Source organism: Stenella coeruleoalba (genome assembly GCF_951394435.1).
Source record: "Stenella coeruleoalba genome assembly, contig: scaffold_60, whole genome shotgun sequence".
Taxonomy (NCBI): domain Eukaryota; kingdom Metazoa; phylum Chordata; class Mammalia; order Artiodactyla; family Delphinidae; genus Stenella; species Stenella coeruleoalba.
This window is the reverse complement of record NW_027646020.1, coordinates 291,542-310,981: the sequence shown is the minus strand read 5'-3', so window position 1 is coordinate 310,981 and position 19,440 is coordinate 291,542. Positions and strand designations below refer to the sequence as shown.

The window sequence follows — 19,440 nt, the reverse complement described above, 5'->3', positions numbered from 1 at the left end:
TAAGCTATAGGACCATAAGTGGAAGTGCCCTAGGTTCTGTTGCTTTGTTTTTTAGATGTTTCAGGAAACACCATACACTTCTCCCGAGTGGTTGTTGGCAATTTACATCCCGCCCATATGCATAACAAGGCTCCCAGTTCTCCATGGCCTGTCCTGCCTTTCTGGATTTTACACTTTTTTCAGATGGCCCTTTTGACCGGGGGGAAGTGAGACTTCCCTGTAGTGCAGATTTCCTTTGCAAGCTTGCTTGGTTGGCCAAAAAGGGCGTATGCATTTTTTCCTGAATATATTCAGGAAAAAACGCATACGCCCTTTTTGGCCAAGTTCATCATTGTGGACGTTCTGCCTCTTTTCCTATGCTTTCAATGCAATTCCAGTCTACCTCCTGAAATCGGTTTCCTGCAATTCTGCCCCGCTTTCAAGTCCTCTTGGCAGCCTTACTTCAGTATATTTTTGGACGATAGCTGTCATTTATAACTCTGCAGGTTTGTGAATTACAGTGCCCCTGAGCTCCTTTCTTCAACTCACTTTCTTTTGTGCTGGCCGCAACACCGCAGAATGGCTTCATGCCCTAATCTGGTTCTGGCACGGCACGCTGAGCCTTTGGTTAATTCCTCTTCCTGGTGGGAAATGAGAGTTAAATTTGCCCGTCCAGACACCTCCAGGTAGCCTCTCATTGGTTCTCCCTATTCCTGTTCATCTTCCGCAGAAATTGCAAACTGGGCCAAACAGGAGGTTAAAGGGACTGACTCTCCAAGTCGGGAGAGTGTTACTAAAGCGTCTGGAATCTTGCACCCGAGTACTAGGGTACGAAAACTGAGACATATTTGAACACGTCTCCCGATCACATGGTTGATCATACTCTAGGTTCCACATGCATGTTTTAGCTGAAGGAAGAATACCTTAAACCTGGGTAGTTGAAATCCCTGGAATGGGTATCATGCAATATGACTTCAAAGGGTCTTCATTTGCTCACCGAACCTCTCCAATCCTATCACTGCTGCGTTTATGCCCCTGTACACATGCTTGGTTCTCTTTCGGAGACATAGCAATCCATAGGTTTTAAGATACTTACTAGTCAGGTACATTCTTAGGCGTTTAATATGGGGTGTTGAGTCCATTTCGTTGAGCAAGGAGTAGCTCTTGTCTATTCCATATTTGGCTTAAGGAACTTTATCTGTGCTCATTTCAATCTCTGGTTTTATGCAGCACCCCAACTCACCTTTACCCTTAAGCAAGAATAAGATTGTTTTCTAAATTTGAGACCCTGTTCTGTTCTGTAATTCAGTTCCTGTGTAGCCAAGTTTACATTCCGTGTATTACTGATATCTTATGATGTTTCTTTTTCTGTGTGACTTATTTCAGTTAGAATCATCATACCTGAATCCACTCATTGTGCTGCTAAGGGCCTGATGACATAGATTTCATTGCTGAGTGATATTGCTTTGTAAGTGAATACCACAACTTCTTTATCCATTTTTCACTTTCTGCGATGTTGAACTTGTACTGTAAACGAGGTTCTTGTAAACAGAGCCGTTCCAAATTTTGGGGTGGCTGTGTCTTTTTGATTTTAATTTCCCTAAGCTATAGGACCATAAGTGGAAGTGCCCTAGGCTCTGTTGCTTTGTTTTTTAGATGTTTCAGGAAACACCATACACTTCTCCCGAGTGGTTGTTGGCAATTTACATCCCGCCCATATGCATAACAAGGCTCCCAGTTCTCAATGGCCTGTTGCATTTCTGGATTTTACACTTTTTTCAGATGGCCCTTTTGACCGGGGGGAAGTGAGACTTCATTGTAGTGCAGATTTCCTTTGCAAGCTTGCTTGGTTGGCCAAAAAGGGCGTATGCGTTTTTTCCTGAATATATTCAGGAAAAAACGCATACGCCCTTTTTGGCCAAGTGCATCATTGTGGACATTCTGCCTCTTTTCCTATGCTTTCAATGCAACTCCAGTCTACCTCCTGAAATCGGTTTCCTGCAATTCTGCCCCGCTTTCAAGTCCTCTTGGCAGCCTTACTTCAGTCTATTTTTGGACGATAGCTGTCATTTATAACTCTGCAGGTTTGTGAATTACAGTGCCCCTGAGCTCCTTTCTTCAACTCGGTTTCTTTTGAGCTGGCCGCAACACCGCAGGATGGCTTCAGGCCCTAATCTGGTTCCGGCCCGGTAGCTGAGCCTTTGGTTAATTCCTCTTCCTGGTGGGAAATGAGAGTTAAATTTGCCCGTCCAGACACCTCCAGCTAGCCTCTCATTGGTTCTCGCTATTCCTGTTCATCTTCCGCAGAAATTGACAACTGGGCCAAACAGGAGGTTAAAGGGACTGACTCTCCAAGTCGGGAGAGTGTTAGTAAAGCATCTGGAATGTTGAACCCGAGTACCAGGGTACGAAAACTGAGACATATTTGAACACGTCTCCCGTTCACATGGTTGATCATACTCTGGGTTCCAAATGCATGTTTTAGCTGAAGGAAGAATACCTTAAACCTGGAGAGTTGAGACCCGTGGAATGGGTACCATGCAATATGACTTCAAAGGGTCTTCATTTGCTCACCGAACCTCTCCAATCCTAACACTGCTGCGTTTATGCCCCTGTACACATGCTTGATTCTCTTTCGGAGACATAGCAATCCATAGGTTTTAAGATACTTACTAGTCAGGTACATTCTTAGGCGTTTAATATGCGGTGTTGAGTCCATTTCGTTGAGCAAGGAGTAGCTCTTGTCTATTCCATATTTGACTTAAGGAACTTTATCTGTGCTCATTTCAATCTCTGGTTTTATGCAGCACCCCAACTCACCTTTCCCCTTAAGCAAGCATAAGTTGGTTTTCTAAATTTGAGACCCTGTTCTGTTCTGTAATTCAGTTCCTGTGTAGCCAAGTTTCCATTCCGTGTATTACTGATATCTTATGATGTTTCTTTTTCTGTGTGACTTATTTCAGTTAGAATCATCATACCTGAATCCACTCATTTTGCTGCTAAGGGCCTGATGACATAGATTTCATTGCTGAGTGATATTGCTTTGTAATTAATACCACAACTTCTTTATCCATTTTTCACTTTCTGCGATGTTGAACTTGTACTGTAAACGAGTTTCTTGTAAACAGAGCCGTTCCAAACTTTGGGGTGGCTGTGTCTTTTTGATTTTAATTTCCCTAAGCTATAGGACCATAAGTGGAAGTGCCCTAGGCTCTGTTGCTTTGTTTTTTAGATGTTTCAGGAAACACCATACACTTCTCCCCAGTGTTTGTTGGCAATTTACATCCCGCCCATCAGCATAACAAGGCTCTCAGTTCTCCATGGCCTGTCCTGCCTTTCTGGATTTTACACTTTTTTCAGATGGTCCTTTTGACCGGGGGGATGTGAGACTTCATTGTAGTGCAGATTTCCTTCGCAAGCTTGCTTGGTTGGCCAAAAAGGTCGTATGCGTTTTTTCCTGAATATATTCAGGAAAAAACGCATACGCCCTTTTTGGCCAAGTGCATCATTGTGGACGTTCTGCCTCTTTTCCTATGCTTTCAATGCAATTCCAGTCTACCTCCTGAAATCGGTTTCCTGCAATTCTGCCCCGCTTTCAAGTCCTCTTGGCAGCCTTACTTCAGTATATTTTTGGACGATAGCTGTCATTTATAACTCTGCAGGTTTGTGAATTACAGTGCCCCTGAGCTCCTTTCTTCAACTCGCTTTCTTTTGAGCTGGCCGCAACACCGAAAGGATGGCTTCAGGCCCTAATATGGTTCCGGCACGGCACGCTGAGCCTTTGGTTAATTCCTCTTCCTGGTGGGAAAAGAGAGTTAAATTTGCCCGTCCAGACACCTCCAGCTAGTCTCTCATTGGTTCTCGCTATTCCTGTTCATCTTCCGCAGAAATTGCAAACTGGGCCAAACAGGAGGTTAAAGGGACTGACTCTCCAAGTGGGGAGAGTGTTAGTAAAGCATCTGGAATGTTGCACCCGAGTACCAGGGGAGGAAAATTGAGACATATTTGAACACGTCTCCCGTTCACACGGTTGATCATACTCTGGGTTCCACATGCATGTTTTAGCTGAAGGAAGAATACCTTAAACCTGGAGAGTTGAGACCCGTGGAATGGGTACCATGCAATATGTCTTCAAAGGGTCTTCATTTGCTCACCGAACCTCCCCAATCCTATCACTGCTGCGTTTATGCCCCTGTACACATGCTTGATTCTCTTTCGGAGACATAGCAATCCATAGGTTTTAAGATACTTACTAGTCAGGTACATTCTTAGGCGTTTAATATGCGGTGTTGAGTCCATTTCGTCGAGCAAGGAGTAGCTCTTGTCTATTCCATATTTGGCTTAAGGAACTTTATCTGTGCTCATTTCAATCTCTGGTTTTATGCAGCACCCCAACTCACCTTTCCCCTTAAGCAAGCATAAGTTGGTTTTCTAAATTTGAGACCCTGTTCTGTTCTGTAATTCAGTTCCTGTGTAGCCAAGTTTACATTCCGTGTATTACAGATATCTTATGATGTTTCTTTTTCTGTGTGACTTATTTCAGTTAGAATCATCATACCTGAATCCACTCATTGTGCTGCTAAGGGCCTGATGACACAGATTTCATTGCTGAGCGATATTGCTTTGTAAGTAAATACCACAACTTCTTTATCCATTTTTCACTTTCTGCGATGTTGAACTTGTACTGTAAACGAGGTTCTTGTAAACAGAGCCGTTCCAAACTTTGGGGTGGCTGTGTCTTTTTGATTTTAATTTCCCTAAGCTATAGGACCATAAGTGGAAGTGCCCTAGGTTCTGTTGCTTTGTTTTTTAGATGTTTCAGGAAACACCATACACTTCTCCTGAGTGTCTGTTGGCAATTTACATCCCGCCCATCAGCATAACAAGGCTCCCAGTTCTCCATGGCCTGTCCTGCCTTTCTGGATTTTACCCTTTTTTCAGATGGCCCTTTTGACCGGGGGTAGTGAGACTTCATTGTAGTGCAGATTTCCTTTGCAAGTTTGCTTGGTTGGCCAAAAAGGGCGTATGCGTTTTCTCCTGAATATATTCAGGAAAAAACGCATACGCCCTTTTTGGCCAAGTGCATCATTGTGGACGTTCTGCCTCTTTTCCTATGCTTTCAATGCAATTCCAGTCTACCTCCTGAAATCGGTTTCCTGCAATCTGCCCCGCTTTCAAGTCCTCTTGGCAGCCTTACTTCAGTCTATTTTTGGACGATAGCTGTCATTTATAACTCTGCAGGTTTGTGAATTACAGTGCCCCTGAGCTCCTTTCTTCAACTCGCTTTCTTGTGACCTGGCCGCAACACCGCAGGATGGCTTCAGGCCCTAATCTGGTTCCAGCACGGCATGCTGAGCCTTTGGTTAATTCCTCTTCCTGGTGGGAAATGAGAGTTAAATTTGCCCGTCCAGACACCATCAGCTAGCCTCTCATTGGTTCTCGCTATTCCTGTTCATCTTCCGCAGAAATTGCAAACTGGGCCAAACAGGAGGTTAAAGGGACTGACTCTCCAAGTGGGGAGAGTGTTAGTAAAGCGTCTGGAATGTTGCACCCGAGTACCAGGGGAGGAAAACTGAGACATATTTGAACACGTCTCCCGTTCACATGGTTGATCATACTTGGGTTCCATATGCATGTTTTAGCTGAAGGAAGAATACCGAAAACCTGGGTAGTTGAAACCCGTGGAATGGGTACCATGCAATATGACTTCAAAGGGTCTTCATTTGCTCACCGAACCTCTCCAATCCTATCACTGCTGCGTTTATGCCCCTGTACACATGCTTGATTCTCTTTTGGAGACATAGCAATCCATAGGTTTTACGATACTTACTAGTCAGGTACATTCTTAGGCGTTTAATATGCGGTGTTGAGTCCATTTCGTTGAGCAAGGAGTAGCTCTTCTCTATTCCATATTTGGCGTAAGGAACTTTATCTGTGCTCATTTCAATCTCTGGTTTTATGCAGCACCCCAACTCACCTTTACACTTAAGCAAGCATAAGTTGGTTTTCTAAATTTGAGACCCTGTTCTGTTCTGTAATTCAGTTCCTGTGTAGCCAAGTTTACATTCCGTGTATTACTGATATCTTATGATGTTTCTTTTTCTGTGTGACTTATTTCAGTTAGAATCATCATACCTGAATCCACTCATTGTGATGCTAAGGGCCTGATGACATAGATTTCATTGCTGAGTGATATTGCTTTGTAAGTAAATACCACAACTTCTTTATCCATTTTTCACTTTCTGCGATGTTGAACTTGTACTGTAAACGAGGTTGTTGTAAACAGAGGCGTCCCAAACTTTGGGGTGGCTGTGTATTTTTGATTTTAAATTCCCTAAGCTATAGGACCATAAGTGGCAGTGCCCTAGGCTCTGTTGCTTTGTTTTTTAGATGTTTCAGGAAACACCATACACTTCTCCCAAGTGTCTGTTGGCAATTTACATCCCGCCCATCAGCATAACAAGGCTCCCAGTTCTCCATGGCCTGTCCTGCCTTTCTGGATTTTACACTTTTTTCAGATGGCCCTTTTGACCGGGGGGAAGTGAGACTTCATTGTAGTGCAGATTTCCTTTGCAAGCTTGCTTGGTTGGCCAAAAAGGGCGTATGCGGCTTTTCCTGAATATATTCAGGAAAAAACGCATACGCCCTTTTTGGCCAAGTGCATCATTGTGGACGTTCTGCCTCTTTTCCTATGCTTTCAATGCAATTCCAGTCTACCTCCTGAAATCGGTTTCCTGCAATTCTGCCCCGCTTTCAAGTCCTCTTGGCAGCCTTACTTCAGTATATTTTTGGACGATAGCTGTCATTTATAACTCTGCAGGTTTGTGAATTACAGTGCCCCTGAGCTCCTTTGTTCAACTCGCTTTCTTTTGAGCTGGCCGCAACACCGCAGGATGGCTTCAGGCCCTAATCTGGTTCCGGTACGGCACGCTGAGCCTTTGGTTATTTCCTCTTCCTGGTGGGAAATGAGAGTTAAATTTGCCCGTCCAGACACCTCCAGCTAGCCTCTCATTGGTTCTCGCTATTCCTGTTCATCTTCCACAGAAATTGCAAACTGGGCCAAACAGGAGGTTAAAGGCGCTGACTCTCCAAGTGGGGAGAGTGTTAGTAAAGCGTCTGGAATGTTGCACCCGAGTACCAGGGTATGAAAACTGAGACATATTTGAACACGTCTCCCGTTCACATGGTTGATCATACTTGGGTTCCACATGCATGTTTTAGCTGAAGGAAGAATACCTTAAACCTGGAGAGTTGAGACCCGTGTAATGGGTACCATGCAATATGACTTCAAAGGGTCTTCATTTGCTCACCGAACCTCTCCAATCCTATCACTGCTGCGTTTATGCCCCTGTACACATGCTTGATTCTCTTTTGGAGACATAGCAATCCATAGGTTTTACGATACTTACTAGTCAGGTACATTCTTAGGCGTTTAATATGCGGTGTTGAGTCCATTTCGTTGAGCAAGGAGTAGCTCTTGTCTATTCCATATTTGGCTTAAGGAACTTTATCTGTGCTCATTTCAATCTCTGGTTTTATGCAGCACCCCAACTCACCTTTACCCTTAAGCAAGCATAAGTTGGTTTTCTAAATTTGAGACCCTGTTCTGTTCTGTAATTCAGTTCCTGTGTAGCCAAGTTTACATTCCGTGTATTACTGATATCTTATGATGTTTCTTTTTCTGTGTGACTTATTTCAGTTAGAATCATCATACCTGAATCCACTCATTGTGCTGCTAAGGGCCTGATGACACAGATTTCATTGCTGAGTGATATTGCTTTGTAAGTAAATACCACAACTTCTTTATCCATTTTTCACTTTCTGCGATGTTGAACTTGTACTGTAAACGAGGTTCTTGTCAACAGAGCCGTTCCAAACTTTGGGGTGGCTGTGTCTTTTTGATTTTAATTTCCCTAAGCTATAGGACCATAAGTGGAAGTGCCCTAGGTTCTGTTGCTTTGTTTTTTTTGATGTTTCAGGAAACACCATACACTTCTCCCGAGTGGTTGTTGGCAATTTACATCCCGCCCATCAGCATAACAAGGCTCCCAGTTCTCCATGGCCTGTCCTGCCTTTCTGGATTTTACACTTTTTTCAGATGGCCCTTTTGACCGGGGGGAAGTGAGACTTCATTGTAGTGCAGATTTCCTTTGCAAGCTTGCTTGGTTGGCCAAAAAGGGCGTATGCGTTTTTTCCTGAATATATTCAGGAAAAAACGCATACGCCCTTTTTGGCCAAGTGCATCATTGTGGACGTTCTGCCTCTTTTCCTATGCTTTCAATGCAATTCCAGTCTACCTCCTGAAATCGGTTTCCTGCAATTCTGCCCCGCTTTCAAGTCCTCTTGGCAGCCGTACTTCAGTCTATTTTTGGACGATAGCTCTCATTTATAACTCTGCAGGTTTGTGAATTACAGTGCCCCTGTGCTCCTTTCTTCAACTCGGTTTTTTTTGAGTTGGCCGCAACACCGCAGGATGGCTTCAGGCCCTAATCTGGTTCCGGTACGGCACGCTGAGCCTTTGGTTATTTCCTCTTCCTGGTGGGAAATGAGAGTTAAATTTGCCCGTCCAGACACCTCCAGCTAGCCTCTCATTTGTTCTCGCTATTCCTGTTCATCTTCCGCAGAAATTGCAAACTGGGCCAAACAGGAGGTTAAAGGCGCTGACTCTCCAAGTGGGGAGAGTGTTAGTAAAGCGTCTGGAATGTTGCACCCGAGTACCAGGGGAGGAAAACTGAGACATATTTGAACACGTCTCCCGTTCACATTGTTGATCATACTTGGGTTCCACATGCATGTTTTAGCTGAAGGAAGAATACCTTAAACCTGGAGAGTTGAGACCCGTGTAATGGGTACCATGCAATATGACTTCAAAGGGTCTTCATTTGCTCACCGAACCTCTCCAATCCTATCACTGCTGCATTTATGCCCCTGTACACATGCTTGATTCTCTTTTGGAGACATAGCAATCCATAGGTTTTACGATACTTACTAGTCAGGTACATTCTTAGGCGTTTAATATGCGGTGTTGAGTCCATTTCGTTGAGCAAGGAGTAGCTCTTGTCTATTCCATATTTGGCTTAAGGAACTTTATCTGTGCTCATTTCAATCTCTGGTTTTATGCAGCACCCCAACTCACCTTTCCCCTTAAGCAAGCATAAGTTGGTTTTCTAAATTTGAGACCCTGTTCTGTTCTGTAATTCAGTTCCTGTGTAGCCAAGTTTACATTCCGTGTATTACTGATATCTTATGATGTTTCTTTTTCTGTGTGACTTATTTCAGTTAGAATCATCATACCTGAATCCACTCATTGTGCTGCTAAGGGCCTGATGACACAGATTTCATTGCTGAGTGATATTGCTTTGTAAGTAAATACCACAACTTCTTTATCCATTTTTCACTTTCTGCAATGTTGAACTTGTACTGTAAATGAGGTTCTTGTAAACAGAGCCGTTCCAAACTTTGGGGTGGCTGTGTCTTTTTGATTTTAATTTCCCTAAGCTATAGGACCATAAGTGGAAGTGCCCTAGGTTCTGTTGCTTTGTTTTTTAGATGTTTCAGGAAACACCATACACTTCTCCCGTGTGTCTGTTGGCAATTTACATCCCGCCCATCAGCATAACAAGGCTCCCAGTTCTCCAAGGACTGTCCTGCCTTTCTGGATTTTACAGTTTTTTCAGATGGCCCTTTTGACCGGGGGGAAGTGAGACTTCATTGTAGTGCAGATTTCCTTTGCAAGCTTGCTTGGTTGGCCAAAAAGGGCGTATGCGTTTTTTCCTGAATATATTCAGGAAAAAACGCATACGCCCTTTTTGGCCAAGTGCATCATTGTGGACGTTCTGCCTCTTTTCCTATGCTTTCAATGCAATTCCAGTCTACCTCCTGAAATCGGTTTCCTGCAATTCTGCCCCGCTTTCAAGTCCTCTTGGCAGCCTTACTTCAGTCTATTTTTGGACGATAGCTGTCATTTATAACTCTGCAGGTTTGTGAATTACAGTGCCCCTGAGCTCCTTTCTTCAACTCGCTTTCTTTTGAGCTGGCCGCAACACCGCAGGATGGCTTCAGGCCCTAATCTGGCTCCGGTACGGCACGTTGAGCCTTTGGTTATTTCCTCTTCCTGGTGGGAAATGAGAGTTAAATTTGCCCGTCCAGACACCTCCAGCTAGCCTCTCATTGGTTCTCGCTATTCCTGTTCATCTTCCTCAGAAATTGCAAACTGGGCCAAACAGGAGGTTAAAGGCGCTGACTCTCCAAGTGGGGAGAGTGTTAGTAAAGCGTCTGGAATGTTGCACCCGAGTACCAGGGGAGGAAAACTGAGACATATTTGAACACGTCTCCCGTTCACATGGTTGATCATACTTGGGTTCCACATGCATGTTTTAGCTGAAGGAAGAATACCTTAAACCTGGAGAGTTGAGACCCGTGTAATGGGTACCATGCAATATGACTTCAAAGGGTCTTCATTTGCTCACCGAACCTCTCCAATCCTATCACTGCTGCGTTTATGCCCCTGTACATATGCTTGATTCTCTTTTGGAGACATAGCAATCCATAGGTTTTACGATACTTACTAGTCAGGTACATTCTTAGGCGTTTAATATGCGGTGTTGAGTCCATTTCGTTGAGCAAGGAGTAGCTCTTGTCTATTCCATATTTGACTTAAGGAACTTTATCTGTGCTCATTTCAATCTCTGGTTTTATGCAGCACCCCACCTCACCTTTACCCTTAAGCAAGCATAAGTTGGTTTTCTAAATTTGAGACCCTGTTCTGTTCTGTAATTCAGTTCCTGTGTAGCCCAGTTACATTCCATGTATTACTGATATCTTATGATGTTTCTTTTTCTGTGTGACTTATTTCAGTTAGAATCATCATACCTGAATCCACTCATTGTGCTGCTAAGGGCCTGATGACACAGATTTCATTGCTGAGTGATATTGCTTTGTAAGTAAATACCACAACTTCTTTATCCATTTTTCACTTTCTGCGATGTTGAACTTGTACTGTAAATGAGGTTCTTGTAAACAGAGCCGTTCCAAACTTTGGGGTGGCTGTGTCTTTTTGATTTTAATTTCCCTAAGCTATAGGACCATAAGTGGAAGTGCCCTAGGTTCTGTTGCTTTGTTTTTTAGATGTTTCAGGAAACACCATACACTTCTCCGGAGTGGTTGTTGGCAATTTACATCCCGCCCATCAGCATAACAAGGCTCCCAGTTCTCCATGGCCTGTCCTGCCTTTCTGGATTTTACACTTTTTTCAGATGGCCCTTTTGACCGGGGGAAAGTGAGACTTCATTGTAGTGCAGATTTCCTTTGCAAGCTTGCTTGGTTGGCCAAAAAGGGCGTATGCGTTTTTTCCTGAATATATTCAGGAAAAAACGCATACGCCCTTTTTGGCCAAGTGCATCATTGTGGACGTTCTGCCTCTTTTCCTATGCTTTCAATGCAATTCCAGTCTACCTCCTGAAATCGGTTTCCTGCAATTCTGCCCCGCTTTCAAGTCCTCTTGGCAGCCTTACTTCAGTCTATTTTTGGACGATAGCTGTCATTTATAACTCTGCAGGTTTGTGAATTACAGTGCCCCTGAGCTCCTTTCTTCAACTCGCTTTCTTTTGAGCTGGCCGCAACACCGCAGGATGGCTTCAGGCCCTAATCTGGCTCCGGTACGGCACGTTGAGCCTTTGGTTATTTCCTCTTCCTGGTGGGAAATGAGAGTTAAATTTGCCCGTCCAGACACCTCCAGCTAGCCTCTCATTGGTTCTCGCTATTCCTGTTCATCTTCCTCAGAAATTGCAAACTGGGCCAAACAGGAGGTTAAAGGCGCTGACTCTCCAAGTGGGGAGAGTGTTAGTAAAGCGTCTGGAATGTTGCACCCGAGTACCAGGGGAGGAAAACTGAGACATATTTGAACACGTCTCCCGTTCACATGGTTGATCATACTTGGGTTCCACATGCATGTTTTAGCTGAAGGAAGAATACCTTAAACCTGGAGAGTTGAGACCCGTGTAATGGGTACCATGCAATATGACTTCAAAGGGTCTTCATTTGCTCACCGAACCTCTCCAATCCTATCACTGCTGCGTTTATGCCCCTGTACACATGCTTGATTCTCTTTTGGAGACATAGCAATCCATAGGTTTTACGATACTTACTAGTCAGGTACATTCTTAGGCGTTTAATATGGGGTGTTGAGTCCATTTCGTTGAGCAAGGAGTAGCTCTTGTCTATTCCATATTTGGCTTAAGGAACTTTATCTGTGCTCATTTCAATCTCTGGTTTTATGCAGCACCCCACCTCACCTTTACCCTTAAGCAAGCATAAGTTGGTTTTCTAAATTTGAGACACTGTTCTGTTCTGTAATTCAGTTCCTGTGTAGCCAAGTTTACATTCCGTGTATTACTGATATCTTATGATGTTTCTTTTTCTGTGCGACTTATTTCAGTTAGAATCATCATACCTGAATCCACTCATTGTGCTGCTAAGGGCCGGATGACACAGATTTCATTGCTGAGTGATATTGCTTTGTAAGTAAATACCACAACTTCTTTATCCATTTTTCACTTTCTGCGATGTTGAACTTGTACTGTAAACGAGGTTCTTGTAAACAGAGCCGTTCCAAACTTTGGGGTGGCTGTGTCTTTTTGATTTTAATTTCCCTAAGCTATAGGACCATAAGTGGAAGTGCCCTAGGTTCTGTTGCTTTGTTTTTTTGATGTTTCAGGAAACACCATACACTTCTCCGGAGTGGTTGTTGGCAATTTACATCCCGCCCATCAGCATAACAAGGCTCCCAGTTCTCCATGGCCTGTCCTGCCTTTCTGGATTTTACACTTTTTTCAGATGGCCCTTTTGACCGGGGGGAAGTGAGACTTCATTGTAGTGCAGATTTCCTTTGCAAGCTTGCTTGGTTGGCCAAAAAGGGCGTATGCGTTTTTTCCTGAATATATTCAGGAAAAAACGCATACGCCCTTTTTGGCCAAGTGCATCATTGTGGACGTTCTGCCTCTTTTCCTATGCTTTCAATGCAATTCCAGTCTACCTCCTGAAATCGGTTTCCTGCAATTCTGCCCCGCTTTCAAGTCCTCTTGGCAGCCTTACTTCAGTCTATTTTTGGACGATAGCTGTCATTTATAACTCTGCAGGTTTGTGAATTACAGTGCCCCTGAGCTCCTTTCTTCAACTCGCTTTCTTTTGAGCTGGCCGCAACACCGCAGGATGGCTTCAGGCCCTAATCTGGTTCCGGTACGGCACGCTGAGCCTTTGGTTATTTCCTCTTACTGGTGGGAAATGAGAGTTAAATTTGCCCGTCCAGACACCTCCAGCTAGCCTCTCATTGGTTCTCGCTATTCCTGTTCATCTTCCGCAGAAATTGCAAACTGGGCCAAACAGGAGGTTAAAGGCGCTGACTCTCCAAGTGGGGAGACTGTTAGTAAAGCGTCTGGAATGTTGCACCCGAGTACCAGGGGAGGAAAACTGAGACATATTTGAACACGTCTCCCGTTCACATGGTTGATCATACTTGGGTTCCACATGCATGTTTTAGCTGAAGGAAGAATACCTAAAACCTGGGTAGTTGAAACCCGTGGAATGGGTACCATGCAATATGACTTCAAAGGGTCTTCATTTGCTCACCGAACCTCTCCAATCCTATCACTGCTGCGTTTATGCCCCTGTACACATGATTGATTCTCTTTCGGAGACATAGCAATCCATAGGTTTTAAGATACTTACTAGTCAGGTACATTCTTAGGCGTTTAATATGGGGTGTTGAGTCCATTTCGTTGAGCAAGGAGTAGCTCTTGTCTATTCCATATTTGGCTTAAGGAACTTTATCTGTGCTCATTTCAATCTCTGGTTTTATGCAGCACCCCAACTCACCTTTCCCCTTAAGCAAGCATAAGTTGGTTTTCTAAATTTGAGACCCTGTTCTGTTCTGTAATTCAGTTCCTGTGTAGCCAAGTTTATATTCCGTGTATTAGTGATATCTTATGATGTTTCTTTTTCTGTGTGACTTATTTCAGTTAGAATCATCATACCTGAATCCACTCATTGTGCTGCTAAGGGCCTGATGACACAGATTTCATTGCTGAGTGATATTGCTTTGTAAGTAAATACCACAACTTCTTTATCCATTTTTCACTTTCTGCGATGTTGAACTTGTACTGTAAACGAGTATCTTGTAAACAGAGCCGTTCCAAACTTTGGGGTGGCTGTGTCTTTTTGATTTTAATTTCCCTAAGCTATAGGACCATAAGTGGAAGTGCCCTAGGTTCTGTTGCTTTGTTTTTTAGATGTTTCAGGAAACACCATACACTTCTCCCGAGTGGTTGTTGGCAATTTACATCCCGCCCATCAGCATAACAAGGCTCCCAGTTCTCCATGGCCTGTCCTGCCTTTCTGGATTTTACACTTTTTTCAGATGGCCCTTTTGACCGGGGGGAAGTGAGACTTCATTGTAGTGCAGATTTCCTTTGCAAGCTTGCTTGGTTGGCCAAAAAGGGCGTATGCGTTTTTTCCTGAATATATTCAGGAAAAAACGCATACGCCCTTTTTGGCCAAGTGCATCATTGTGGACGTTCTGCCTCTTTTCCTATGCTTTCAATGCAATTCCAGTCTACCTCCTGAAATCGGTTTCCTGCAATTCTGCCCCGCTTTCAAGTCCTCTTGGCAGCCTTACTTCAGTCTATTTTTGGACGATAGCTGTCATTTATAACTCTGCAGGTTTGTGAATTACAGTGCCCCTGAGCTCCTTTCTTCAACTCGCTTTCTTTTGAGCTGGCCGCAACACCGCAGGATGGATTCAGGTCCTAATCTGGTTCCGGTACGGCACGCTGAGCCTTTGGTTATTTCCTCTTCCTGTTGGGAAATAAGAGTTAAATTTGCCCGTCCAGACACCTCCTGCTAGCCTCTCATTGGTTCTCGCTATTCCTGTTCATCTTCCGCAGAAATTGCAAACTGGGCCAAACAGGAGGTTAAAGGCGCTGACTCTCCAAGTGGGGAGAATGTTAGTAAAGCGTCTGGAATGTTGCACCCGAGTACCAGGGGAGGAAAACTGAGACATATTTGAACACGTCTCCCGTTCACATGGTTGATCATACTTGGGTTCCACATGCATGTTTTAGCTGAAGGAAGAATACCTTAAACCTGGAGAGTTGAGACCCGTGTAATGGGTACCATGCAATATGACTTCAAAGGGTCTTCATTTGCTCACCGAACCTCTCCAATCCTATCACTGCTGCGTTTATGCCCCTGTACACATGCTTGATTCTCTTTTGGAGACATAGCAATCCATAGGTTTTACGATACTTACTAGTCAGGTACATTCTTAGGCGTTTAATATGCGGTGTTGAGTCCATTTCGTTGAGCAAGGAGTAGCTCTTGTCTATTCCATATTTGACTTAAGGAACTTTATCTGTGCTCATTTCAATCTCTGGTTTTATGCAGCACCCCACCTCGCCTTTACCCTTAAGCAAGCATAAGTTGGTTTTCTAAATTTGAGACCCTGTTCTGTTCTATAATTCAGTTCCTCTGTAGCCAAGTTTACATTCCGTGTATTACTGATATCTTATGATGTTTCTTTTTCTGTGTGACTTATTTCAGTTAGAATCATCATACCTGAATCCACTCATTGTTCTGCTAAGGGCCTGATGACATAGATTTCATTGCTGAGTGATATTGCTTTGTAAGTAAATACCACAACTTCTTTATCCATTTTTCACTTTCTGCGATGTTGAACATGTACTGTAAACGAGGTTCTTGTAAACAGAGGCGTCCCAAACTTTGGGGTGGCTGTGTCTTTTTGATTTTAATTTCCCTAAGCTATAGGACCATAAGTGGCAGTGCCCTAGGCTCTGTTGCTTTGTGTTTTAGATGTTTCAGGAAACACCATACACTTCTCCCGAGTGTCTGTTGGCAATTTACATCCCGCCCATCAGCATAACAAGGCTCCCAGTTCTCCATGGCCTGTCCTGCCTTTCTGGATTTTACACTTTTTTCAGATGGCCCTTTTGACCGGGGGGAAGTGAGACTTCATTGTAGTGCAGATTTCCTTTGCAAGCTTGCTTGGTTGGCCAAAAAGGGCGTATGCGTTTTTTCCTGAATATATTCAGGAAAAAACGCATACGCCCTTTTTGGCCAAGTGCATCATTGTGGACGTTCTGCCTCTTTTCCTATGCTTTCAATGCAATTCCAGTCTACCTCCTGAAATCGGTTTCCTGCAATTCTGCCCCGCTTTCAAGTCCTCTTGGCAGCCTTACTTCAGTCTATTTTTGGACGATAGCTGTCATTTATAACTCTGCAGGTTTGTGAATTACAGTGCCCCTGAGCTCCTTTCTTCAACTCGCTTTCTTGTGACCTGGCCGCAACACCGCAGGATGGCTTCAGGCCCTAATCTGGTTCTGGCACGGCACGCTGAGCCTTTGTTTATTTCCTCCTCCTGGTGGGAAATGAGAGTTAAATTTGCCCGTCCAGACACCTCCAGCTAGCCTCTCATTGGTTCTCGCTATTCCTGTTCATCTTCCACAGAAATTGCAAACTGGGCCAAACAGGAGGTTAAAGGCGCTGACTCTCCAAGTGGGGAGAGTGTTAGTAAAGCGTCTGGAATGTTGCACCCGAGTACCAGGGGAGGAAAACTGAGACATATTTGAACACGTCTCCCGATCAAATGGTTGATCATACTCTGGGTTCCACATGCATGTTTTAGCTGAAGGAAGAATACCTAAAACCTGGGTAGTTGAAACCCGTGGAATGGGTACCATGCAATATGACTTCAAAGGGTCTTCATTTGCTCACCGAACCTCTCCAATCCTATCACTGCTGCGTTTATGCCCCTGTACACATGCTTGATTCTCTTTCGGAGACATAGCAATCTATAGGTTTTAAGATACTTACTAGTCAGGTACATTCTTAGGCGTTTAATATGGGGTGTTGAGTCCATTTCGTTGAGCAAGGAGTAGCTCTTGTCTATTCCATATTTGGCTTAAGGAACTTTATCTGTGCTCATTTCAATCTCTGGTTTTATGCAGCACCCCAACTCACCTTTCCCCTTAAGCAAGCATAAGTTGGTTTTCTATATTTGAGACCCTGTTCTGTTCTGTAATTCAGTTCCTGTGTAGCCAAGTTTACATTCCGTGTATTACTGATATCTTATGATGTTTCTTTTTCTGTGTGACTTATTTCAGTTAGAATCATCATACCTGAATCCACTCATTGTGCTGCTAAGGGCCTGATGACACAGATTTCATTGCTGAGTGATATTGCTTTGTAAGTAAATACCACAACTTCTTTATCCATTTTTCACTTTCTGCGATGTTGAACTTGTACTGTAAACGAGGTTCTTGTAAACAGAGCCGTTCCAAACTTTGGGGTGGCTGTGTCTTTTTGATTTTAATTTCCCTAAGCTATAGGACCATAAGTGGAAGTGCCCTAGGTTCTGTTGCTTTGTTTTTTAGATGTTTCAGGAAACACCATACACTTCTCCCGAGTGGTTGTTGGCAATTTACATCCCGCCCATCAGCATAACAAGGCTCCCAGTTCTCCATGGCCTGTCCTGCCTTTCTGGATTTTACACTTTTTTCAGATGGCCCTTTTGACCGGGGGGAAGTGAGACTTCATTGTAGTGCAGATTTCCTTTGCAAGCTTGCTTGGTTGGCCAAAAAGGGCGTATGCGTTTTTTCCTGAATATATTCAGGAAAAAACGCATACGCCCTTTTTGGCCAAGTGCATCATTGTGGACGTTCTGCCTCTTTTCCTATGCTTTCAATGCAATTCCAGTCTACCTCCTGAAATCGGTTTCCTGCAATTCTGCCCCGCTTTCAAGTCCTCTTGGCAGCCTTACTTCAGTCTATTTTTGGACGATAGCTGTCATTTATAACTCTGCAGGTTTGTGAATTACAGTGCCCCTGAGCTCCTTTCTTCAACTCGCTTTCTTTTGAGCTGGCCGCAACACCGCAGGATGGCTTCAGGTCCTAATCTGGTTCCGGTACGGCACGCTGAGCCTTTGGTTATTTCCTCTTCCTGTTGGGAAATAAGAGTTAAATTTGCCCGTCCAGACACCTCCAGCTAGCCTCTCATTGGTTCTCGCTATTCCTGTTCATCTTCCGCAGAAATTGCAAACTGGGCCAAACAGGAGGTTAAAGGCGCTGACTCTCCAAGTGGGGAGAGTGTTAGTAAAGCGTCTGGAATGTTGCACCCGAGTACCAGGGTACGAAAACTGAGACATATTTGAACACGTCTCCTGATCACATGGTTGATCATACTCTGGGTTCCACATGCATGTTTTAGCTGAAGGAAGAATACCTAAAACCTTGGTAGTTGAAACCCGTGGAATGGGTACCATGCAATATGACTTCAAAGGGTCTTCATTTGCTCACCGAACCTCTCCAATCCTATCACTGCTGCGTTTATGCCCCTGTACACATGCTTGATTCTCTTTCGGAGACATAGCAATCCATAGGTTTTAAGATACTTACTAGTCAGGTACATTCTTAGGCGTTTAATATGCGGTGTTGAGTCCATTTCGTTGAGCAAGGAGTAGCTCTTGTCTATTCCATATTTGGCTTAAGGAACTTCATCTGTGCTCATTTCAATCTCTGGTTTTATGCAGCAACCCAACTCACCTTTCCCCTTAAGCAAGCATAAGTTGGTTTTCTAAATTTGAGAACCTGTTCTGTTTTGGAATTCAGTTCCTGTGTAGCCAAGTTTACATTCCGTGTATTAGTGATATCTTATGATGTTTCTTTTTCTGTGTGACTTATTTCAGTTAGAATCATCGTACCTGAATCTACTCATTATGCTGCTACGGGCCTGATGACATAGATTTCATTGCTGAGTGATACTGCATTGTACGTAAGTACCACAAGTTCTTTATCCATTTTTCACTTTCTGCGATGTTGAACTTGTACTGTAAACGAGGTTCTTGTAAACAGAGCCGTTCCAAACTTTGGGGTGGCTGTGTCTTTTTGATTTTAATTTCCCTAAGCTATAGGACCATAAGTGGAAGTGCCCTAGGCTCTCTTGCTTTGTTTTTTAGATGTTTCAGGAGACACCATACAGTTGTCCCGAGTGTCTGTTGGCAATTTACATCCTGCCCATCAGCATAACAAGGCTCCCAGTTCTCAATGGCCTGTTGCCTTTCTGGATTTTACACTTTTTTCAGATGGCCCTTTTGACCGGGGGGAAGTGAGACTTCATTGTAGTGCAGATTTCCTTTGCAAGCTTGCTTGGTTGGCCAAAAAGGGCGTATGCGTTTTTTCCTGAATATATTCAGGAAAAAACGCATACGCCCTTTTTGGCCAAGTGCATCATTGTGGACGTTCTGCCTCTTTTCCTATGCTTTCAATGCAATTTCAGTCTACCTCCTGAAATCGGTTTCCTGCAATTCTGCCCCAATTTCAAGTCCTCTTGGCAGCCTTATTTCAGTCTATTTTTGGACGATAGCTGTCATTTATAACTCTGCAGGTTTGTGAA

General features: G+C 43.8%; 1 long non-coding RNA gene across 13 annotated transcripts in view; it reads left to right on the top strand.

Annotated features, from left to right (window-relative positions):
- Positions 1-19,440, top strand: part of LOC307181385 — a 420,414-nt gene that overhangs the window by 183,947 nt on the left and 217,027 nt on the right. For 9 of the 13 annotated variants that reach the window (XR_013826623.1, XR_013826624.1, XR_013826627.1 and 6 more), the window contains exon 3: positions 12,420-12,497. The exons of 3 other annotated variants lie outside the window; for them this stretch is intronic. This is a non-coding gene — a long non-coding RNA (uncharacterized lncRNA). Of the gene's footprint in view, positions 1-6,103; positions 6,182-12,415; positions 12,498-19,440 lie in introns of all 13 variants that reach the window. One more of the 13 variants, XR_013826628.1, reaches the window with a different exon arrangement.